This window comes from Lathamus discolor, chromosome 2, assembly GCF_037157495.1.
Source record: "Lathamus discolor isolate bLatDis1 chromosome 2, bLatDis1.hap1, whole genome shotgun sequence".
In the NCBI taxonomy this organism is placed as follows: Eukaryota; Metazoa; Chordata; class Aves; order Psittaciformes; family Psittacidae; genus Lathamus; species Lathamus discolor.
The window spans coordinates 73,079,797-73,105,385 of record NC_088885.1 but is presented as its reverse complement, the minus strand read 5'-3'; the positions used below and the strand labels follow the sequence as shown (position 1 = coordinate 73,105,385).

The 25,589-nt window shown below is 37.7% G+C and overlaps 1 long non-coding RNA gene across 2 annotated transcripts; it reads right to left on the bottom strand.

The window, feature by feature from the left end:
* Positions 1–135: 135 nt before the first annotated feature.
* On the bottom strand, positions 136–25,433 carry LOC136008343 (uncharacterized). Of its 2 annotated transcripts, none has more exons than XR_010610066.1 (4): positions 25,246–25,433; positions 23,767–24,794; positions 16,462–16,588; positions 136–1,320 (listed from the first exon to the last, which is right to left on the bottom strand). It is a non-coding gene; the product is annotated as an uncharacterized LOC136008343 (long non-coding RNA). The 2 variants fall into 2 exon arrangements; XR_010610065.1 differs by having other exon boundaries at positions 25,254–25,433.
* Positions 25,434–25,589: the final 156 nt, after the last annotated feature.

Below are 25,589 nucleotides of genomic sequence, written 5' to 3'. Positions count from 1 at the left end.
TCTCCTTTTCCAACTGTATAACAGGAAGATGAGGTCTGTGATGACCATCAGTTTCTAACACTGTAAGAATTTTCTTCTCTGAAAATTAATTTATCTTCAATTCTTTAATAAAGATTCTACCTACAATTTGCCAGTAGCTACTCTCCACATAACTCTTTCAGTAACATTTTCCTGTAAATCAAGAAATCTACAACTTACCTGGAAGGAAACTTTAATCCTGTTGAAGCAGCATATTCTTCACAATTGTGTTTAAGAGAACAGTGTATATGCACTTCAGTCACTACTTGCTTCTGTCTGGTAGGAAGTTCTGATACTAGTTTTTTTATTTTTAGCAACAGTTACATTTTCTGAGCAACATTTATAGCTGATAACAGACTCTACAAAACCACCATAGTCAAAGAATAAATGTGTTGTCATAGAGAAAAATCAGTCCTCTAACAGGCTAAAATCAGAAAGTATAACATTCTTCTAATTTGATATTCTAAAGTAAGCAATATCTATTTGGCTGAATAGGGTACAGTTTATGTGATGTCATATTTCAATAGTTTATATTTTTACTTCAACAATGAGCCAGCCTATGATAATAGACACATTTTGTTATAAAATAAATAAATACGAAGGAATTTCAGGATTTTTTTTACCACATTGAGTCTTACAGCATCAGTAGATTTTTTTGAATAATTTATTTGTATATATGTTTCTATATATTTTAAAATACATAATTTATGTAGAGACCTGTATCAAAAATAAGAGATGTAGTACAGAAACAACCAGTAGAATTCACTGTCAGCTTTGGTACATTTCAACAGATTCTGCCTTCAGATGTCAAACTCTTCATTTGTAAGTAAGCAGAATATATCAGCAACAGGTAACCAGAACAAAAAAAATCAACATGTCCACCTTTGTGCAACACAAATCTTCACACTCCTCTCAGCACACTGGAGTTTCCACCTGCCCCAAAATACACAGAAGGATTTTAGGAAGACCATTCTAAGTGCTTTTAATTGCCGTAAAAGGACTTTCTTCCCTTCTTCCAGACAACCCCTGGCTTTCAGCACAGAAGTGTGACAATGCCAACAGCTTCCTTACTCGCAGGGATGCCCTGGTGGAAGTTTAAGCATGAAGAACCTAATTTTCCACAGGAAGTGATTTGAGGGTAAAAGTGAGCTGGGAGCTGGTTAAGAAAGTTCTTGAACCTAGGTGATGTTTCTTAATGTGTTTTTATTTGGAGAAGTTGTTTCTCAGAAGAATAGCAGCAAAACCCACACCTCACCAGTGTGATGTCAACACATGTGAAGGTCCAAGCTCCTCTTCTGAATGCTGTAACAAATTAAAAACGTATCAGTCATTAGTACTATCAGTAGCAGTGAGCCCAGCACAAGCACAGGCTGGCAGTTTGTATTCAGAGTGTTCAGAAATCCAAAATAGCCAGACAAGAGGTGAGGGTATGAGTCTGTCTAGTGGCAGAAGCCAGATCAGAACACAGCCCTCCTGAGCCATAGCTCAGTGATTTCACTTACAGCTAGCTGTATGCCCAAGTGACGGTTTCTAGACCTAAAATACGTCTCTTTGTCATTTCAAGCAAGGTAACACCTTTCACTGTTTTTTTTCCTACCACTGGAGTAAATTAGTGGAGCCTGCACCATGTTTCCAGCAGTGTTTCTACTTCACTTTCAGTTGTGCAAATGTGGATGTATCTACTCTTCAAAAATAAAACCTTCATACATGCAATAGGTACCTAAACTCCTATAAAGACAAGTGCCCCAATTTACCTTTTAACAGGACCTTATATGCATGTACATCCTTAATGTATGGATGGTGGTATTGCACCAGCATTCAGCCCCACGTACCAGATAAGCACACATTTGCGTGTGCATGTGTATCTGCATATAATTCCAGCTCAGTGTCATGAAAGCTGCAAACCAGTCTGAATATACCAAAAACTTCTACCTTTCATTTGTCATTTCAACCCACTTGGTTTGCATTATGACAGGGACATACTTCAAATCAAAGAATGTAACCATAACAGCAATACTGTCCATGATTCATTCTATATTAAAATGTGAGGTCTGCTACATACTTACTATGGGTCTAAATTCTGCCCCGAGACAGTAGAATTATCACCTGATCCTAATCAAAACCTCAGTTCTTTCACATTCAGCGAATAGCAAATACAGAACCTAAATCTTTACATTTTGGCAGTTACTTCATACAAGGCCAACCTAGAATACAGCTGTATACAGGCTGTAAGAGAACTGAGACTTGCGGGTTAGTCTCAGCACTTGTTACCTAACATCAAACAATCGTATTTCAAAACTTACCAATTTGTAATGGCAGCTTCCTTGAACATAAGGCTTTCCTTAAACAGATACTGAGGATCTGTTTATTTTGGCAACAACTGTTTGCAGCCCTATGAGCTAGGAAATTAAAACCACCACCTACAAGAGGATTCATCCTGCATAATGTTGCCAACGGGTGTCTACTCTAGATTTCCTCTGTAATGTTAACTGTAGGCAGGCAGTAAGTAACCCTAATAGGGGCGAATTAGACCACACATTTAACTAATGTCTCATATGATATTAAGATGTCTTGTGGGAATGCCCACCATTCTCCCCTGAGTATAGAAGCGGGTCCACAAAGAGGTCAGATTAAACAACTAACTTGGCTAAAATTAATTCTTAGACTTCACAATGCATATACCATACCAGCTTAAAAAACTCAAGGTTGGTGCTGCAAATGTTGATGGGTTTCCTGTGTTCAGGGTTTTGGTACTCAGGTGATGGTGGTATTTGTATGAATGCAACAAGCAAAAGACTCTAGACTTTCTTAAAGTACACTACATCAAAAAAGGATACGCTAACCCTCCTTTCCCCTTACATGTAAACCAATTACGTTTTTTTGCTATCTGGCATGTAAGAAACTATTTTACTACATAGACATAGAAAAACCTGTGGTTTCAAGGTAAGATTTACACAAATGATGAAATATTTTCCCATATATTCTTATTAAAGTAGCACAGAACTCTCCCTGTCATAATCAGGAACACAGAACTTTAAGGAAATCCTCTTGTAGTCTTTGACAGCAAAACTACGAAAAATGTGAGCCTGTCGGATTCTGTACCATCAAAAGGAATTATTTGACTCTTCCATGTCACTGAGCAAGACAGATATCCCAAGCAGATTTAGGTCTCTTATTCTACATAGCTCTAAGCTCTTGGTAAGACAAAGCCTTAAAGTAAAAAGACTGCTGCGAACAGCCCTAGTTACATACACATTTTAAGTCTTGAGTTCATTATACATATACACACAAATACATACACATATTGATACAGAGGGATGCACTTCAAAATTTCACTGTAATCCTAGATTTTGATGATCAGTTTCCACTGGAGATTTCACTGTATTTTTTCACTCAATATATCCAATGAACGTAAAGCACAAGGTGAGAGCCTGAATAAAACTTTTTTCCGACTGAATAACAGTAAACAATATGTATTTATTCACAAACTAAATTAGAATATTGGGAAAGTTTAGAGATTACACTTTTCTGTATATTTCACCACTGCAGTTATGCCATCCTTAGTCTTGTTTACACTCAGGTCTGCATGTGATTTCTACCCTTTACACCTCACTGTTGAATACAGCCCACTGAATCAGTCAAGGGGTTCTGTGTGAGTGTAAAGTATATGCTTAGGGACTGGAAAAGGGTTGGGGTTTTTTCTTTCCCCTTCTTCTTTAGTATTCTTACATTCTGTTGTACTTTTGATACAATTCTGAAACAGAGTGCGTTATATCCTAGCGTGCTTAAAAATCTGGTACAGACCCGAAATAGATTACTTAAGAAAAAAACCCCAAACTTAACTGTATTTACCCAGTTCAGGCAAACTGTTTCACAAGTGGTAATTTCAAACAACCAAACTATTTATGTATGGACCATTATGCACACAGCAACTAAATGTTTCGTAAGTAGAGATTTCGCATACAAGAAACCAGTACTTTCAGACATTGGTTAAAGCATTCACTTCCTGATTTCATAGGACTATCATTTTTAATTTATTAAAGAACAGTTATATGAACTTCAAATGGAATTAGTTCTGCAGCAAAAGTTAAGCGTGCAAGTATTTACATTATGATAGCTAATGTGCATCTAAGGGAGCAAAGCAGGCTGGTGGAAGGAGGCACATTGGTAATTTGCAAGCAACAAAATCTTTGAGCCCTGCAAGAAAGGCTGGCTTATTACAAGTAAATGAAAAACGTTTGTAAAGTAATACTGCAAAAAGAGATAAAATACTATGACAGGTATTAGAACGGTTTATTAAAAACCAGATTTTTAGCACTACAGAACTTACTTAATTACAGCCCCTATCAGGCTTAGCTGTATCCTATAACTAAAGCTTTCTGATAGGAGAGGAAACTGTATTTCCTATGCCAACTACAGTAATGCATAAAGAGTAATAGGCTATCACTGTTCCACTCTCTACTCTGTGGACTTCACTGCTAACATACCCCTCAAGTTTTTTAACCACTATTTTCTCCTGCTCATGAATTATGATACTTCTTAGAAGTAAATATCTGCAAACAAATATTTGTCTTTCTAACAAGCGGCCATTCAATTTTACAAACTTCCCTCATTTGTTACAGCATTTAGATGTTTCCAATTCTACATTTTTACACATCTGCAACCAAAATTAGGAAAAACTATTTTTCCTTGTTATTCCAATACTGCACACTTAAAAACTCTCAATGAAAAGAAAATTAAAGAAGTGACGTGTGAACATTAGCTTATCTTAGTTTAAACCTTTTGAGTTTAAAAAACCCCAAAGCAAACAGTACATTATTCAGTGTACAGAGTTTAAAGACATAAGAAGTTAACATTTAAACAGCCTCTAAGGCTGCTAAGTACATACTTTCAACATGTACTTAGGCTTTACTAAGACTAGATAATGCTCCCACTCATCACATGACACATGCTGCCAGCACTGCAAAATGAAAAGTATCAGCAGTATCAGAAATGCAAGCATTTCCTCAGTTGGCAGGAGCAGGAGGGTGGGATCGAAACATTACAACCGAATCACTGTGAAAAAGCAGCATGGTGCACCTTATAAAGCAAATTAGAACATACAGTAAGTGAATGAACACATTTTTGCTTTTATGCAAGTCACTACTATTTGTCCCAGTACCCCTGCACATACAGACACAGATACTATTGCTGCCTTCTACTGTGTATTTTTGTATTTATAGACTCATAGAATAGTTAGGGTTGGGAAAGACCTTAAGATCACCTAGTTCCAACCCCCTGCCATGGCCAGGGACACCTCACACTAAACCATGCACCCCAAGGCTTCATCCAACCTGGCCTTGAACGCCACCAGGGATGGAGCATTCACAACCTCCCTGGGCAACCCATTCCAGTGCCTCACCACCCTAACAGGAAAGAACTTCTTCCTTACATCCAATCTAAACTTCCCCTGTTTAAGTTTTAACCCATTACCCCTTGTCCTGTCACTACAGTCCCTGACGAAGAGTCCCTCTGCAGCATCCCTATAGGCCCCCTTCAGGTACTGGAGGGCTGCTATGAGGTCTCCATGCAGCCTTCTCCAGGCTGAACAGCCCCACCTGTGTTCCACATCAGTGTTCCATACATCTTCTAGGACAGTCTTTGCAGTAGTTATATACAGACAGAGTTGTAAGGAGGGGACAGAAAGCAACCCCTTTAAATAAAAAGCCTTCTTAGAGACAAGCTCCCAATAGGAATATATTTAAATGTGTGAATTTAGGGTGGGGGTTTTACTGTTGCTTTTTAAAAGCCATCAGATTTACAGAATTTGCCTGACAGAGGGATTGACTCCACCTATATGAACAGTCAGCATTTGCAGGGCTTCTCACTAGCGCATATTCAGAAACACTGCTGCAGGGAGCTTGCATCGATGAAGGTATAAGAGCAAATCTCACACTTGAAAGCCTTCTCACCTACCAAGAAATAGAAAGCAAATATTAAAGATATAGTATCTTCCATGGGAAAATAAAGTATGTGTGGGAAATTCAAAAATGTTAGTGGATTAGTATTTACAGCACATCCCCCAAGCCACAACTCATCTTTCCCATGATCTTGTTGCTAATGAAGCATGATCTCAGATAATGGTCTAGGCAGTTAAATGTCACACTGTTTTACCAGTAGGAGACCTACTGCATATAAATTTGGCTTCCATCAGAAGTCTAATCAAGAAAAAACAGCCAGAACCATTTCCAAATTTAGTTTTGTTTTTTTTTTTTCCTGAATTGAAGTTCAGAGGGACAACTTTCAGCATGCCCTATGTCACCAGTTAAAAACAAACAAAAAGATTCCCCAGAATGGGGAAATGTAGTAGAACAGGAAATTTCCAAGCAGCAACAGAATAATGCTAAAGGAAAGTCATTTTAACTTAATGAAGAAAACACCCAAAGAATTTTCTGTGAAGACAACAAGGATAACAGTAACACAGGAAAACAATTACTTCTAATAACAAAAGCACCAAGAGGTACATTCTTAAAAGGACTAGCCTCCCCTTCCATCTACACTCCCACTGATGATTTCTAATTTACAATATTTATCTTCATATTTTTCTGATGCATGAAAATGGTGAAGTATTAGCCTTACAGCAAAGAACCTGAAAGGAACCTACCTAGAAAGAAACCACAAGCTAAAAAAAATGAAATGGAATCACAAAATGGTTAAGGCTGAATGGGATCTTGGGAGGTCATATAGTCAGACCCCCAAATAGGCAAACCTATTTTCATTTTTGCAGCCAAAAATAAAACTCAAAACCAACAAGTAAATACATTTTAGAGAACATATTTTAAGAAACAAAATCTTAACACCAACCCTGGAATAGAAATAACTCTCCTCAAGGCAGCATTTCATGCCAACACTATTACATCTCCAGCTATAGTTTTATTAGTGTTATCTTCTAAGTGTTTTGCAGGGGATATCACATTGAGTGACCACTGCATAGTCAGCATGATGTAGAAATCAAAGCACTTTTTCTGTTTACTCCCAGTTGTCAGTGGGGAAGCAAACAGGAAGAGCCTGATGAGATTTTCAGGAGCAGTTATCAATGGTTTGATAGCTAGATAATAAATCACATTTTCCATCGGTAATAAGCAGCTTTCTAAAACTCATTACATGTGTTTGCTGTAGGTTATGTAGCAGATCAGCGGCAGAGCAAGGAATAGGAGACAGTTCTGGATTTGCAATCCCTCTTCTAGACAGTGACTTATTGCCTTCATTTTTTTGCAAAAGTTTAACTTATTTTGCATAGTTTTAGTCACTTGCCTACTTATGTACCTGAACATCATTAACAGTGCCCATACACACTACCTAGGCCAGCCCCCTATGAGAAGTTGGTTCTCTCTTCTTTGGCTCTCACTCTCCTTTTCCTGTACCTTTTGAAGCCCTGTCAGTTGCCTTCTCCATAAGCTAGGAATATTTAATAGAGCAAATGTCTGTCTTTGAAGACATGACATACTTGCTGCCACAGGGATTGAGAGCCATCTGTCTCAGTAGCGTAAGATGTCTATCAGCCCCCTTCACACCTATGTTTCCTGCCAGACATCTGCCTACACTCCTCTGCCGTCTTGTGTGATGCCATGGCTCCAGTGCTGCGTGATGCAGCACCACCCATATCACTCAAGTGTCAGAGTGCTGCCCTCCTGCCAAACCACTGCAAGCATATTTAACTTCTTCAACTCGCTGAAAAGCTAATTTTGCCAGCGTGGACAAAGGTGGATATTCCCTATTCACTGCTGTCAGATCCTACAGGAGGATCTCAACAACTTATTTAAGTATTATCATAAGCATCTAATTGACTCCCTACTGTTCCATCCACCCACTCACTGCACACATCAAGTAGCAGGTTTCCGAAGGCCGTTAAGGCAACATAGCATATTCCCATCCTATTCATTCAGTTAAACTTATTTTCTATTCCTGTAAAATGCTCAGAAGAAAGGAGAAAGCTTTACTTTTAAATACCAACAAGATGGAGCAGATCCAACAGTTTCAAGCAGACACTGCTACAAAGTACATTCCTCTGTATAATTCAGAATTTCTAATGCAAGTTGCTTTTTTGGCAGAATGATGGACTTAATATAACTATGGCAATGCAGAGTCTATATAAACAGATCACTTGACTGAGACAGAAAGAACCCCAGAGCATCAGTCACAGACAGACTGGCCCTTTGATAGAGGTTCAACATTCAACTTTAAAACAGAAACATGAAGCAGGAAGCTTTCCAGAAAATGAAATGGAATGTAGCCAAGCTGGACAAACAATAATCCACGATATTAAAAACCATGAAACATGCCAATGTGTGCAAGTTGATTTAAAAAGTTTTGAGAAGACATTCTTACTTTTTCCTGGCCACAGAGTAGCAGTACAGAAATAAAACTTACAAAGTGGTTGAAGTCTACAAGCCTCTGAACTAGCAAAGTCATCTTTTTTTGTTAACAAGCCATGGGCATCAGCTGTCCTTGTCTTTGCAGTATCTATACCTTTAAATTGGTGTCTTCTGAATATAAATCTCGAGCCAGGGTCAAACACATCCTTAAAGATCAACATCTCTGAATGCCGTAAAAAAACCACACTTCAGTTAAAAAACTGCCTGTTTTGCTAAATCAGATTGCATGTTTGATGTTTGCATATTCAGTGTGAGAGGGAGAACTACCAACAGGTAAAAAATACCCCTTCTCTGTAGAAATCCTTATTACGTCACAAAAGAATCACTCCTACACAGTATTCAATATTCCAACTCCATGGCACTTTTTGTCCCTCCTGAGTGGTAACATAAGGAAGACATACATGTAATCAACCTGCATCTGCTGTATCAGGAAGTTCTTTAGTCTTGTTTCATGCTCACAGTGCTGGCAGTGAAAGGCTTTGAGGCCAGGATGCATTCCCATGTGTTTCAACAGGACTAACTGTAAGAACACTTCCTGTCAGAAAGGAAATGAACCTTGTCACATCTGGAAAACCACCATCTATTCTTCCTGTGTAAAGTGGCCTGAAGGGATGACATTTCTTGGTTAATGCGTTAATTAAAACTTTTAATGCCTTTTATTATAAGTATTTAAGGCAGTTAGTTCAGAAAGATTGGTATCACTAAAGGAGAAATGACAGCACAGATTCCTATCAGACCTGTCTCGATCAAATACTTCAGTTACTATTTTATTATCTTTTAATTACTTATTTACATTCTCAGAATTACATATTTTGCTGTGTTAAGGCAATTTACTAGCAACCAATACTGCACAATGCAAGATGATCATACTCGATTGTTGTATCTTGATGCTTGAATGGTCTACCTATGTTTTCTAGATTTTTTTTGTCTGAATTAAAAAAGACAGATTCTATCTTCTCCACCAGGTGATCTGCTACTCTTCCAGGCCTGCAAGTGGAATTTATTTAAAATTAAAAATAATGTGTATGAAAATTATGTGCATTTACATACAAAGAGAGGATTCCTAGGGAGCACAACTGTAAAGCATTTGATAAGTACTACACAGATCACAGATCTGATGTTCCAAGTTCCTTGATTTTCCAGATTCTTCCCCACACCATGATTAGAGTTAAATTGTTTTGAGGTATTCTATGTCTTAAGCACTTCAAGCTCCTCACAACTCAGAAACAACAGAGCAAGCACTGGCTGTTCACAAATTCAAACACAAGTCTAATACTGTAAAGTCACATCTTCAACACACAGTATCTTCAAAGGTAGAAATGTAAGCATTGGAGAACATTAAAATCTTTGTCCTGTGGAAGTCAACTATAGCAGATTTAAGAGGTGCTTAGATTTCTACCCAGATTATCGATCAGCACTCAGCAAAAGGAAACAATGTCATTTTGAGTCATACCTGTAAATAATTAATTACTAAGTAAATACTATTTCCAAACACATGTACTACATTCACATGTTAGATGTAACAAACAGGATTAATCGCTCTTTAAACATTCTCTAATGAAAACACAGCTATTTTCGTCATATGCTATGAAGGTAATTAAAGTTCTGATATTTTGAAAACAAAGTATTTCAGAAAGCAATGAAATTGGTTTATATTATACTCAAGACTTCTATTGATAAAAGTATTCTTGTTAATTTTAAATTAAGAGTGAATTATACAGCTGTTAATTTATGCAACAGTATTCAAAACAAGAAAGATGAAAAAGGGATGTAATCCTCAGATATTTGTGTGGATTAACACTTTCTTGCAGCAGAGCTTACATTACCCAAAGAATAAAAGCCCTTAATTTACATGAGGGAACTTAAGTACACAGGGGAGTTGTTGACGTGTTCGATGCACAGAAGGTGAGAAAGCTGAAACAGTGATCTCTGTATAACCAAGGGCCTATATGGAAAACTCTAGGATTTTAACAGCAAGCTTCAAGATGAAAGCCAACTCTGAAAGGCAAGTTGTGCCTCTCTGAATAACTCTTTGTAGTACTTTTTTCCCCTCTTTCTTAAATATTTTCCTCTTTCAAGAGGAAAAACACATTAAAATAAAAAATAAAATAAAATAAAATAAAATAAAATAAAATAAAATAAAATAAAATAAAATAAAATAAAATAAAATAAAATAAAATAAAATAAAATAAAATAAAATAAAATAAAATAAAATAAAATAGAGAGCTAGATTCTAAACTCCTACAAGACAGACAGAACTTTTTCAGAGCTAGGAGAGACTGAAAATGCAAAGGCTAATTACTGTAATATCTTTGTGAATCCAGTATAAGTACAGCAGTTCAAAGGTATAACATACCAACTCACAGTCTAGGAAAATTGTCTTTGTTACCATTTCTACTCATTGAAATCAGAATTAAAACTACTTTTTTATGCATTTACAGGAGATGTCTTTCACAATTTCCTTTGTTAGAGGTTTAAATGCTTTGTAGAAAAGCAGAGCTATTTGGATTTTTTAGCTATTTGAATTACTACTTTATAGAAAAGTGTGAGCACAGCTGCCTGTTTCCAGCACATTTAACTTTGCTTTAGATGCAAATTTCAGAATTTTGAAATGGTTGCCAGCAGTGCCTATCTTATGCAGTGCTTGTGGTGCAAACTCCCCACAAATACTGATGCATTCTTTTTTCTTTAAGGAGAAAAGAAAGAATATTCTGTAACTAGGAGGCTTGCTTCAGTCTTCTAAGGTTAAGAAGCCGAAGTTCAAAGGAACCTGGAATTTGTAATATTGATAGTTTAACCTTCCATTCTTCAGATATAAATAAGGTCCATCTGAGAAAGTGAGAAATTATGACCTGTTAAGCCTGAAGTGTCTTGCATGCTCTTGATCAACTTTTAGGCTCCATACAGGTCCCACATGCATTGTAACACTTATGATTTTAATGAAGCAATTGGATAAGACTACCAATACATCACTTTAGTCAGGAATCAGCTGCATTCTTCCCAGTTCACTTTTGAACATTGATTATAGACAGCTGATATTCACAGATGCCTCTATGATTTTCCCTTCTTTATATGAACTTTATATTTACATGAACTTTACATTGGTTAAAACTCAGTGAAAAGGTTAGACTGCCCCCTCTCTGTCACTTCTTGCTAACTACTTGATCTCTAACAAAATTATGGCCACACACTTTCAAGAAATTCAAAATTAGGTGTTAATCAGCATTTTCCCATACAGTCATGAAAAAAACATCCCATACTCTCAATCAGTAATATGGTATGCTTCCATAAAGTTTTAGTTTCTAAACCTGCACTTTGTTGCTGAAGTAAGAATAAAAATTGGTTATATTGTTTAGTATTACTACTACTCTCTGTGAACTGAGGCCTTTAATGTGCATGCACTGTCATCAGAGTGCACAAGCCATCTTTGTACATTAACACATTAATTATATGTGAATTAAACCCATCACTATAATTACTGTATTCTCAGTTTTATTTTCTGATGGGAGAAAAATGGTTATAACAACATTATTTTGCATTGGAATATTATATTAATTTAAATTGAAATACAGAAAATAAAAATTTGAAACGTGTTAAGCAAGACTTGGGTGACATTAACTAATAATTGTCATTGGATCCAACTGTTTGACTATTTTATCCTTTAAAATATATACACACCTAATGCCACACTCATAAAAATCTTAAGCCTTCATTTAGAACTACCTTCTTTATAAACTTGAACTTGATTTTACTAAATAAATTCTACTGCCTAATACTGAAAATGATGAAGACTTCCAATCCATATATTCCAGCTACCCTTGTAGCAAACAAATTAGGTAGAAATCATAATTTTAAACTTTTAACATCAGTACACTGCGGGTTATAATCAAAGAGGAACACTGAAAAGGCACTTGAAAAGTAAAAGCCAAGTGCGACGTTGTTCATTTGCTGCCCTCTCCTGGGGAAAGCCAAAGCAAACAGTAAAGGCACCACAAGACAGCCAAGAAATTATGTTGTCCGACTACCATTACCTACACTTCTCTGATATCTCAACCTTGTGACAGCAGATCTTTTCTTGTTTAAAGGCATTTTTTTTAAGTTTTAATTTTAAAGTATCATTAGACATTAAAATATATTTCCCAAATGAGTCTGTTAATCTAGGCATAATTGGAGACATTTCTGAGAGGAAAGAAACTGAGGCTTCTTACTTTGGCATTCTGGAGTCCTGTACAGCAGCACAGACTGCACTCAGAGTCAACACAGCAACATTCTCTTCAGGCTGTTCTGCCATCAGCTATTAACCTAAACTGTAGGACAGAACACTGAACTGGGTACAATCTGCAGCAGATTCTGTTCTGCTACAGGGTCAGGGCCCTTAGTGGGAAGAAATAAAAGCCACAGGATGGTATTAGGGCTAACTGCTACTTTCATTAGTTTGCCCTTTGAAGAGGCTATAAAAAAGAAACAATGTTAACATAAGCTTTGATTTGCTGTACAGATAGCACAGCAAAACTCAAGACAGAACTAGGTAAGAAAAGTTGAAGTAAGTTTTCAATCTTTGCAGTAATTTACAAGCATCATTCCAGGGAGAGCTCCCAGAGAACTAGTCCATAAACGCTTCTGAAACACACAGGTCACACGTTCATCAGATAATGACGCATTTCGTATATAATCTCAGACTAAAATGGGATCACCGTACTCCACTGGTTTGAAAATAACTGTTGTAATGATAAAAAGATGTAAAATGCTTAACCTTGATCTTCAACTTCTTTATAACTGAGACAAGTTATTTCAAAATACCTCACTGTGAACATGGAAGCAACTTGTCTACCTGCTTTGTGAATCTGTGATGACTGAACTGTGCTTTGACTGTGACAAGGCTTGTTAACTGACTACTTAATTTAATACAAAACAAAAACCAGCTGCCTACATGCACCATCAGCATGTTGGTCTACTCCCTACTTACTTGCCAAGCTGCTAGTTCACTTATCAGTGATCAGGCCTTTGACTACTCTTTTTTTTTCTTTATTACAGCAATTTCAGCAAGCTAGTAAAACATGTATTTACTTCTTTCCACATGAGCAATTACAACCACAAACCAGGAAATCTAGATTCAATATAGACAATTACTTCAGTCTTAGAAAACAGCAGGGTAAAGAAGATATTTGGGGAAAAAAACTTTTGACAATTTGAATTAATTAAATACACGACTGTAAAAGTCAGAAAGTGATTACTTAAACTGAAGGTGTCAATTGTGAAAATGTTTTCTCATAATGTAACACACATATGTATGGCCATAAATAACAACTAAGAAAGAAAATGCCCAAAACCAAACTCAGACACTTGGAAGAAACCTAGAAAAACAGAATGCACACCAAGCTCTCTACCTAAATACTAGAAAAGCTATTGTTAGAATATTGTATGATGTCCACTTGTGGATGGGTGGCTACCAGAGATTTCTATCTTTACTCTCAAAGGAAAATAAACCCACTTTTCTGAATAACAGGAAAGCATCAAATGCCATCTCAAGTTTTCTTTCGAAGAGAGGATGCACTTGAGGTCAGACAAAGACTTAGCGTTAACTCTTACATCTACAGATAAGTAGAATTTTGTATTAACTGATAAGATTGGTGCTTCAATAAATACACCTCTTATAAATGCAGCCACGAGTGCAAAGGAAGCTGTACCCTGCCACAATTTTTTCATCTAGTTTACATACAGAATTTCAAGAAGCCTCACAGAGCACCTCTTGGCTCTTTAAAGAGCACATCTCAGTGGCTCTCCTTTTATCATTGCTTGTAACAAAACTTAAGAGAAAGCCTTTAGAAGCACCTTTTGGATCAGCTTACTTTATTCAAAAGACTGCAACTTTCACAAATCAAGAAGACACCTCTTTGAATAGGGAAGCTCATTTTTGTTCAGGCTCTATGTCTGCAGCTTTCTGGTAAAATTAAGTAATAAATATACATGTGCTACATTATCAATTGTTCTGCAATGAATAGCTACAGAGGTATTTGGAGCATAACAAGCAAAATGGCAAGTTTTGCCATGTATAGGTCGTACCCTCCTGTAGGCAATGCATGTACATTAACCAAAATTCTTCTAGCTGTTTTTGTGTTGAAGCACACAGAATTATCCTCAGCCTTCTTTCCTCTCTTTCATTTTTTTGTTGAGTTTTTTTTTTCTGATGGATTTGTTTGTGATGTCTACTCATCTGGCTTTGAATACTTGATCCCAAAAGGAAAACAGAAAGGCTGTAGAAGTTTAGCAATTTTCCATATGCTCTTTCAAGTCTTCTCTTGATGGCCAATTAAGAAAGAAGTACACTAATTCAAAAAGAAATCCAAAATACTGTACTGACCAGTATTTTACATTACCATCAGTGACTGAAAGACTTCAGAATTTGAGATAAGATACTTCTAGGTGAAAGACAAAGTTGTAGAGGGACTTTTGAAATAGCATAACCCATATAATTCAGTCCACTAATATAGGAAAAAAAGCCTTGTTGATCATCCTCTGTTATGTATGTGAAACACACACTAAGGGCAAAACAACAGCTTCTCAAAAGAGCTAGACAAGCCATTTATTTGGGTTGGAGTTTATTTTGGTTGGTTTTGGTTGTGTGGTTTGGTTTTGGTTTTTAGAACTACAGTTCCGAATTAGATCCAAGTTGTTGCATATAGGTAATGTTGAAGAAAGAACTGCTCTGTTTCACTTTTGGACACGTAAATACAATGAACAGGTATATGACATACTGCAATGTTTAGCTGCCATTCACACACACCTTAGAACAGATTATCATTCTTGAATGCGCACTTTCATTATAAAATTGCCCCAGTGCTGCCCAGCACAAAGAAAAACAAAATTAAATATGCACAGATTATAATGATAAAAATGGCAGCATTTGGAAAATCGCTCCTGTGTTTGACACACTTGCTGCCACAATGAATATCCCTGTTTCTTAAAAGTGACAAAGCAGGAAGGAGAAATATGATTTTCAGGTATCTCATTTGCGCTGAACCCACTGGTTTCATCAGATTACAATGATTTCATCATGCAAAAGCTTTATCTAACAGTCCACATTTTAAATAGTTGTCCAAGTTTCCTAAACTTCCTATGACCATTATACATGTAGATGAAGAACAAGGAACATATTTGCATAATATAGCTATTACGTTGCAAGGAATTGATTAATTTTTAATATTTGGATATTCCTGACCTAATAAGTTTCCTTTCTCATTCTGTTGTAAAAATAGCATAAGATTCTAAATTACATTGTTAAGACTAATATCAAGAAATTACAACCATTTCCAATGTAAAATATAAGCTTTAAAAAACCCACACTGCTGCATACACATTTAAATATATAGTATGTTTGGTAAGATTAGGAAAAATTAAATAAGCCCATTAGACGACTGAGAAGATAGCTAGCATTTGTGTCAGAGTAAGCAGAATACTTCCATCTATTGAAAATATTATTTACATGGAATCACTTAATTTGACTCAATCTTTTTGGTCCTGACAGAGTTTGGATATTACTGTTTTTTTATGAGGTAATTATTTCAGCAACAAAGCACCAAGAACCCTCCTTTCCACCCCCACACTCCCCAAAGCTGATGTTAATTGTTATATAATGAATCGATCTCAAAACAGTTGCATCAACTCTGAAGATCACTTGTAAAATCCATCAATTTAAGCAGTATGTATCAAATGCTCCCCACAAGAACTTGGTAATGTAAGACATTTCAGCACACTGCCATTTACAGGAAGAAAAAAATAAGGATTTTTTCCTTACCCAGAGTTATCAAGCCTGATTTATTAAATTGCCAATTCTTTTTAATATGATGGCACAGCGTCAAGATTACAAATGCTGCTGGCTTATGGAGCCTCCAGTGACTGGGGGAAAAGGGAGGATAACTGCCAATTTTATGACCATTTACAGATTAAAAAAAAAACCCCAAACCTAAGCGTCTTGTAGCTTTTTGAGATGGTACGTTCAAGATAGCATTGTGAATAAACAAATACTTACCCAACCCTCTGTACAGTGTACACCAGCTTCTCCAGCATAGTTCAGCGGTCAATAAGTCACCATCAACACAATGTATGTTAGGATGTCACAATGGAGCTGAAGCAAGTGGGTCTAGATGTCACAGGACCTAAGGAAGAAATAAGTGAACTTACATATACCAATGTATTGTATGGTCTCACAGCCTAGCTGCTAAAAGCATACAGCACATACTGCTATATAATTATGGCATTTTCAGGAATTTATTTTAGTATGTTAATGTAGATCCCTAATATATTTCTCACAACACAAAATAAATCCTGTATTAAAAAACAAAACAAAATTCCAGCTCATTAAGGTTGCTAAGGCGAGACAGAAAAATTAGTAATTGCCAAAATTAAAGTTGCCTTGGTAACCTTTATTTCATTGTGTGTTGTGTATATACTCCATGCTCACTGAACAATAAACCAAGGCTAATGAAGCACTACCCCTTCTATACACTGAATTTTAGAAGGATCATGTCGGGGAAAAAATATGCATATACAGTCAAGTCAAGCGACTGAAGATTTTGCAAGTGTACCTGCCCACACACACAATGAGTGACTTTGCATCCTTTACTGCGAGTTATCTTGAATTTCTGTGGGTGTTAGGCTTGTTGAGTTTTCTCTTTATTTGGTTGGGGGGTTTTAACATGTTTTAGGATTTATTTTTTTGAAACAAAGTACGTAAGAAGTTAAAACATGCTTTCCAGATTGCATAATGGGGAATTATATTGGGGGTAACTGGCACTGCTGAAACCTTTGCAGAAAACTCTGATGCTTGAATTAATTTCCATTTGAATAATGACAGTAATAGTACATAGAAGTTATTGTGTACCCTATCATTTTAATTCTGGTTCACATGCCTGAGGCTCTAGATCCGTTCTGTCCACTTCAGGCCACCCTTTTGCCCAAGTTATTTTAATTCTCTGAGACTCCTCACTATTTTCTTCACTGCTGACCACGGCCTGTCCAATAGCATTTTTCTTACCATGCCAAATTCTGCTTGAGTTCATCTCCTCATCATGTCCTCCAGCAACTTCTCACAAGTTTTCCAGCCACAATAATCTTTAGTATCCAATATCCATTTTTTTTTTTTTTTTAAAAGAAAGAATTAAAAACTTTTGCAGCCAGGTACCAATGAAAACTGGCAAGTTTTCTTAGTTCCTGTCCCTGCCTCCCTTAAACTCATAGAATCAGCTGGCTGGAAAAGACCTTTAAGATCATTAAGTCCAACCACTACCCCAGGACTGCCAAGACCACCAGTAAACCATATCACTAAGGGCTTCATCGACGTGGTTTTTGAGGGAGCAGGGACAGTGATTCCAACACTACCCTGGGCAGCCTGTTCCAATACCTGATTACTCTCGCTATAAAGAAATTTTTCCTAATACCCAATCTGAACCTTCCCTAGTGCAGCTTAAGGCTGTTATCGCTTGTCCTATTACTTGTTACTTGGGAGAAGGGACCAACACTCACCTCACTACAACCTCCTTTGAGGTAGTTGTAAAGAGTGATGAGGTCCCTGCTGAGCCTTCCAGCTAAGCTAAGCCTCCAGACTAAACCCCAGTTCCCTCAGCTGCTCCTAATAAGACTTGCTTTTCAGACCCTTCACCAGTTCCATTGCCCTTCTCTGGACCTGCTCCAGCACCTTAATGTCTTTCTTGCAGTGAGGGCCCAGAGCTGAACACAGGATTCGAGGTGAGGCCTCACCAGTAACCAGTACAGGGGGATAACCACTGCCGTGGCCCTGCTGGCCACACTGGTGCTGATACAGGCCAAGATGTTGTTGGCCTTCCTGGCTGCCTGGGCACAAGCTGCCCATGTTGAGCTGTCACTCAGCATTCCCAGGTTCTTTTCCACAGAGCAGCTTTCCAGCCACTCTTCTCCAAGCCTGTAGCACTGCATGGTGTTGTTCTGGCCCAAGCCTGTAGTACTACATGGGGTTTTTCTGGCCCAAATCTTGCAATTTGTAATTTGTCACAATTAGCTTCCTGCAGTAAGTTATCTTCACTGCTCACTGCATTTTTTGGAGGCTGCGAAAAGGCCAAATCTCCACAGACTTTTGCATCAGGAGTGTGCCTTTTATCTATTCTAACAGAAGATACCATACAAAAAATGCCTAGGTCTTTCCTGCAAGCCATGGACTATTACGCCTTCTTAAATAAAAGTTATCCATGGTTGTACCAGTTCCAATTAAAAACATTATGAACGGAAAGTTCTCCCCCATATGCATTCTAGAAAATTGGTAGAAGAACCATTTTGCTTGATCTGTTCTTAAACAAGCATCAGCTGGAGGCAAAGAAACATGAGAAATTACAGTTTAAACAAAAACAGAAAAGCAAGACAGAAGAGCAAGTGAAAACTGCATATTTAACCAAACAACACTGGTAACAAAGAGAGCTTCTAGGTTAGTGGGGAAAAAAAAAAAGGCAGTATGATTTTATAACACTAAATATGAAGTAAGCTGTTAAAACATAGAGGAAACGTGAGAAATGCAGGCATATGTCATGAATTCATTTAATTTCTGTTTTCAGAAGAAGGGGTCTCCTTTAACAAGTCTTGGGGAAAGCATATACCAGCATGAAGAATAACTGCTGCTAGTGACATATAGCCTCTACCACTATTAAAAGGTAAGTTACAAAAAATCAAATTTGATGGTATAAACGTGTACAGCTCCCCTCCTTTTGTTCACTCTTCAAGATACAAAGCTGGATAGGGTCCTTTGAAAGTTGCTTTAGGATTGTAGAAGTATTTAAGTTAGCCTAAGTATTGCTTATGTGATGGAACTAAAGTAAATATATATTGATTGATAGGCTGCTACATACTTCCCTGTGATATTCAGCCTGCTTCAATTAATGAGATTAACTGAAGACAGCAGATAGAAATCAGAGATGCAGAGACAAGTCCCTCCACATAGCTCTGCTCTAACCACAAGTCTGGGACTTTGTAGGTCAAGGTCAGAGGAATTGAGACTGCTAACAGCATGAACTACAACGTGCATTTTTGACATTATTAACTGTCTACAAAAGAATCAGAAAGAAACCAAACTCTTGGTCAACAAAGATCTAAGTTGTAGATTGAACCTGGCCTGCCATCATTCAGAGTATCACACTTTCGGTGCTATTCCAGTAACACTGACATAAAGCTAAAGTCAGAAAAGTTTCAGACAAGAAGCATCCTTCAGTTTAACGTTTTATGCAGTAAAGTATTCCTCCCAGGGCCCAGTAGTTTCATAACAAAAAAAAAAAAAATCTGTTAGGTAATAGAGAGTCTTCCTTGTAAGAAGCAAGAATCTCTGCTATTGCAGATGAAAATAAAGCTGCCACTCAGTAAGATGGAGCAAGACTGGTGAAGGAAAATAAACTTGCTGCTACTAACTTAACAAAGAAGAATTTCTTCTTAAACTACCAGGCAACTTGTTATCCAACCAAGCAATTATCAGTTGCTAAAGTAAATCCATCAGAAACTCAAATAAACAAAAAGTATCCAAGCCCCAAGCATGCTATCATGCACCTAGATTTCCTGCACTGTGTCCTTGTTGTCTTCTCTCCTCTACCTAGTTAATAGCTGCTGAGCTGCCAGCTCAATGCTACATCTCACTGCCACCATTAGCCTTTGAAGATAGGGATTCTTGTTTAGTGCCTTCAAGCAAACTGTAAGTCCCTAATCCTCTTCTCCCCCTTCAACACACAGTTTTACTCTAGCTTAATAAATCTTAAAGCCTTCTTCCACCAATTACAACAAATTTACCAGTACATAGACTTGCATTACCCAAATATTTAGCACTGGGAAATTCACCTTCGCTTGATAAAAGCAGACAGAAGCAAAATGTTTAATCAGAAGTCCTGTACATGCTTTTAGCATTTACAAAGCATTTGTTACACTTCATAAAGTCAGCAGTTAAAAAAAAAACCCAGAAAAAAAAAAAAAACCCAACCCAAAAAAACCCCAACCAAAATGCCAACACCTATTGAAGGAGCAAGGGGAATAAAAAACAGAACAACAACAAAAAAAAACAACCCAAAACAACACCATAGCCAAAAATACACCTCTGTTTGGAAAAAACATCTCATCTCTCACATTCAGTGCATGGATACGGTTTGAAATTGTAACCATGGCTGTACAGATGCCTGTAGACCTCGATTCATTCCTTTGCTGTATAAAAAGTCACAGAGTTTGATATAATGGGTTAAAATCAAATTAAATCCATTAAGACCAAGACATTTCTACATTTTAAACAATTACTAAAAGTTCAAACTTAACTCCTGTGTAGTTTTAAAGTGGTTTGTGCTTATTTAAGTAATGAGGCTGCATTTGGCTGAAATACACAGTATTTCAGAAAAAAGAGCAACTATTAATTGAAGGCGCAGTTTGACCAAAAGCAAGGTTAGCTCACCTCTAAGGATGATCAACGCACTCATCTCCCACAGTGTCAAAACAGCACAACAACATAAAGGATAACGAGCAGTTCTCAAAGATTTCAAACCACAATTTAAAATGAGCCCACAAAATACATACTTGCAGTGGAATTATTTTGATATGAATTATAGAGCCTATGAACAATATTGAAAGGACAATTGGGAAACATCAAAATAGCCAAGCTTTAAAGGATTTACTGGTGAGATGCGATACACTTGTTGTAAATTTTCTTCCATCTCCTAAATTAGACAGTAAATCTGTCTAAATTTGGTCTGGAGAAAGTACTGCCTGCAGGTTGAGGTTTTGCATAAAGGATTTCTGTTCAATGGAAGTCAAGACCACTATCCCTTTCCTGTAAAGGTTTTAATATAAAATCGCTTTACAGCAACTTCTGGACTGTTCTTTAAGGTTTAAGATTCAAAGACCAAAAATAATGACAGGCAGCATGATCAGTCGTTCAGACCTTTTGCCTCTTTATCCCTGATGCAGATGGTAAATAGTCACTATACAGTCTACACAAATATCGACAACTGCTTTAATTTATACAAGTAAACAACAGATAACATTGCATAACTGCATACAAGAATCTCTCAGCATGACAGATCAGTATCTTTGTCCTACATAAGAAATTAAGAAGAAACTTAAAGGTACTCCAAAGTATTTTAGCAATTTGCACATTTTTTCCCACTGAGCAGGTTAGGTTTTCATGTAGGTTCAAAGTTATAAAGCACACTGTAGCAAATAATGTTAGCAATTACAGCTAAAACTTGAAACTAAATTAAACACAAGCTTGATGCTAAGGAATATGCAGTTAAAAGTTATTTCCAAAACTATTCCCATAGCAAGCAGGAAGGCTCCCATACCCATTGTACCAGCTTCAAAAGCATAATAAATTGGCAGACAACAGTTCTTTGTAATGCTATGGTAAAACACCTTTCAAAGGAATAAAACACCTGAAAAATACTAGCAAACTGAAGAGTACTCAATTTCTTTCATGTTTCTTCTCCACCTCAGAAACACACAGAAATTAACACAACGTTAAACAGACATTTAGAAGGGCTTCCTTTGCTCACATTTATTGCAAAAATGCAAACATTAAAAACAAATATAAAACATTCACAGTTCCATCATACTACCAATAGTTTAAAAAGCTATCAAGTATTTAACCTACTACATTTTTCAATAGGAAGCTAAAATTAAGCAACCTTTCTGAATGTGTTAACCTAACAGTGACCAGTAAATTATAATCTTCAAAAATTCACTCTACCAAGACATGATGAGAATTATCAGAAGAGGATCCCAGAAAACCTCATCCCAGATTGCTTTCTCACTACAGTTATAAGGGAAATAGATTCTTGATCTCCCCCACCCCACCCCCCAAAAAAAAAGGAAACAAATTATTCATTCCAGACACCAGTTATAATTTGCCAATACAAAACGGTTTCCATTTCACTTACGAAGACATTGTTTGTATAAGCATTCATAAACCTTTTTCACTGCTGTGGTCATCTCTATTTTGAAATAGCGTGAATTTCAGCTGTCTTTTTATGTGCTCTGCTTCCCAACCTCTTAGCAAAAAAGTTAAGACTGGACTACAGCCTTGTTGCCAGCTTACAGTTGTATGCAATGAAGCCAAGACACTGCATGTCGTTGCTCTAAAACTGACCCTTTCTTTAGTTCCTTTCCCTGCAGAATTTCTGCAATAACCTATGAAAATTTCATCTCCTGCCCTTTTGAAGAGTAAAAGCTCAGAATCCCACCTATCCCAAAGATTTTAAAATTAGACTGCACAGTACAATCTAACCTAAACCCTTCAAAACCTACACTGCAACACAGATGCAATGCCCAGCCTGGCTACAGTGACGGGAAGCCCTGTAATTCCACATTCCTAACACTCTTAACATTGCCTGTTTTCTTATCTGAGCTCTGCCACAAACTCCAGAGTGCTCCTGCGAGCCATCATCTTATTTCACATAAATCGCCTGGCTTTGCACTGGCTTTACTGAGCAATCAGAACCAAACCAATAGTTCAGCCCAGAAAACAAGATTGGTCTGTATGAGCAGTAGCAACCACGGAAACCTTGCCAAAATCAGTCACTGCAATCGCCTAAAACACTGACTGGTTCAACAGAAAAATGCCCAGGCTACCTTCATAAACATATCTTTCAAGAGTTTACCCAGTCTTCAAGGTAAGCACTAAATGCATGCCTTTACCAAAGACAAAACAGTTGCAACCAGTATGAGAAACATTTTAATGGTGTTTCCTCCTTGCTTAAATAAAGTATAATTGGTACAAACTCAATATCTGTAGGCAGTGCAAAGGAGAACAGCCCTGGAATTATGTCCTTTTGTGATTTGAGAGACGCAGATTATGTTACTTTGCCAAGGTCCCCCATTTATAAATGGAGGCAATATTTAGCTATTAGCAGTGTCACAAAACTTAAAGAGATAAAAAGCATTAACCGTGATAGAAGTACCTTCACAGTAATGTTAGAGAGCCATTAAAAAGCTAATAATATTGAAATTATTAGAATATGATGGTCAACTACTCCTAGAAATAGTCAGAACCCTCAATATAAAATGAGACACAATTTTGCAGAATTAACATCACCAAAAAATGAACAATGCTTATTAGAATTTTTGCCATTCTCATATTTTCTTTGTTTAAACCAGTATGAAGATACTTAACTGACAGCATTTACAGATCATGCTGAAACACTCTAGTAAATTTTGCACCAAGCAAATAAACGCACAGATGCATCTGTAGCTGAGGCAACTGTATGAGAATAAAATTTGACTTACTGGTAAAATCACTGGGCAGACATTTAAACACATTCTGATAAAGGCAAACTACAAGAGGATTTCTTACCTGCTCAGTTTCAAAAGACGGTGAACATGTTGTGTGCTTAAAGAGATAAGGCTTCCTCTGCTGTCAGTTTCTGTGCACTTTCCAGGCACTCCCTGACATAAAAACACTTTCACTGATGAGGCACTCAGGTTTCTTTTATCCTTTCTGTGATTTTAAATGATTCTCCATTAAGCCCCACTCAGCCATGCAAAAATAAATGCACTTAAAGCCACAATCGACATAATGAACATTTTCATGGATTTTCTGAGCATCTTTTGACTTCAGTGCTATGTTGCACACTGTAGAAACACTGCCTTCTCTCAAAACCCAACTTTAAAGCTCAAACATCTTGCACAGAATGAGCTACCCCTTTACCATCAAATCCAGCTTTCTTCTGCTTTTTGATTTTTACACCTTGCTTCAGCTTGAGATGTTTTTATCTCCCCAGCTAAGGTCCAAGTTGTAACACTGGAAACACAGCAGAGGCCAAGATGCACAGACTGGGCATTTGAAATAGCAGTTGGCAGTGCAGAATACCGCTCCTCAAGCTGCAAATAAAGTGCTGCTGCTCCAAACAAGGTGTTCACAAAAGTGAGAAGCATAAGAGGTACTGCTCTGACCATTTGGGCTCATGTTGCAATAGTGAGGACCCATTTTGAAGCATCTGATACACAGGCAATAAGAGACACTTCTTGCAAAATTTTCTTCAATTTTCTTATTTTCTTGGCTAGCTTCATCTCCCATGCTACATGATTCATTTTCATTTTGGTCAGTTTTAGGACAGCTTAGAATTTGATGCTGTATCAGTTTCACACATATAAGCCGGGTATGTCATGATTATACTTTTGATGCTGCTTGTGAACTGGCAGAGCTTATACCGGGATACCTCCACCAGAAACATCTTCACCAGGCCGGCAATCTGGGCTTCAAAACCCTCAAGCACAGTAGCAAACAACTGGGATGGTGAGATTTCCTCAGAGCAATGTGGGTTCATTGACAGAATATATCAATATTTGTATTTAAATTATACTCCATAGTGGTAGATAAATCTACAAATAACAATAAACAAAGCAGTTAAAATCCACTTCATAAATTATTAAGAACTCTAAGTCTCCATAAAACCTAGATTCAAATTCCAGTCCAAGTGATATGTGCAGATTTTAAGACTATCTGAAAGAAGTGAGGGTTTTAATCATTAGAAAAACGATGTCACAAGCGATTACCCAAATCACCTGTCGAGTTTAAAAATGAACTACAGCTTAACAGTACCACGGCATTTGCACGCTCAGTTTACAACACTTCTTGCTGTCAACAGGCAGGCTGTGTTAGCCTCAAAGCAGAACACACTGGGGAGAGACCTGCGCCGCCGACACCCGGAGGCCTCCAACACAGCCACCACGTCCCAGCGCAGCCCAGGTACCGCCCAGCACCCCGCCGGCCCTTCCCGCACGACCCGGTACGGTCCGACGGAATCTGAGAAAACAAACCAAAAGCAACAACCTCCTCACCAGGCGCACCAGCTGCCTCTGGAGAGCCCGCCCTGAGGACCACTCCTGGGCTGCGGCCCTTTCCGTCGCCAGGCCCTCTCCGAACTTGAGCAGCAGCCCTCTCCCAGCGAAGCTCCCTGAGGAAACGCCATCACAAACGCAGGCGTCGCAGCCAAACACCGGCCACAACGCCCTCCTCTCCCCACCTCCTCCTCCTCCTCCTCCATCATCGCCCCCACCCCCTGGCCGCTCCCGCCGCGCGCACAGCACCGCCCCGGGGGCGGAGCTTCCGGCCCGCTAGCTACGCAGAGCTCGGGGTTCACTTCCGGCGGCCGGCTGTGCCACCACCTCAGCCTG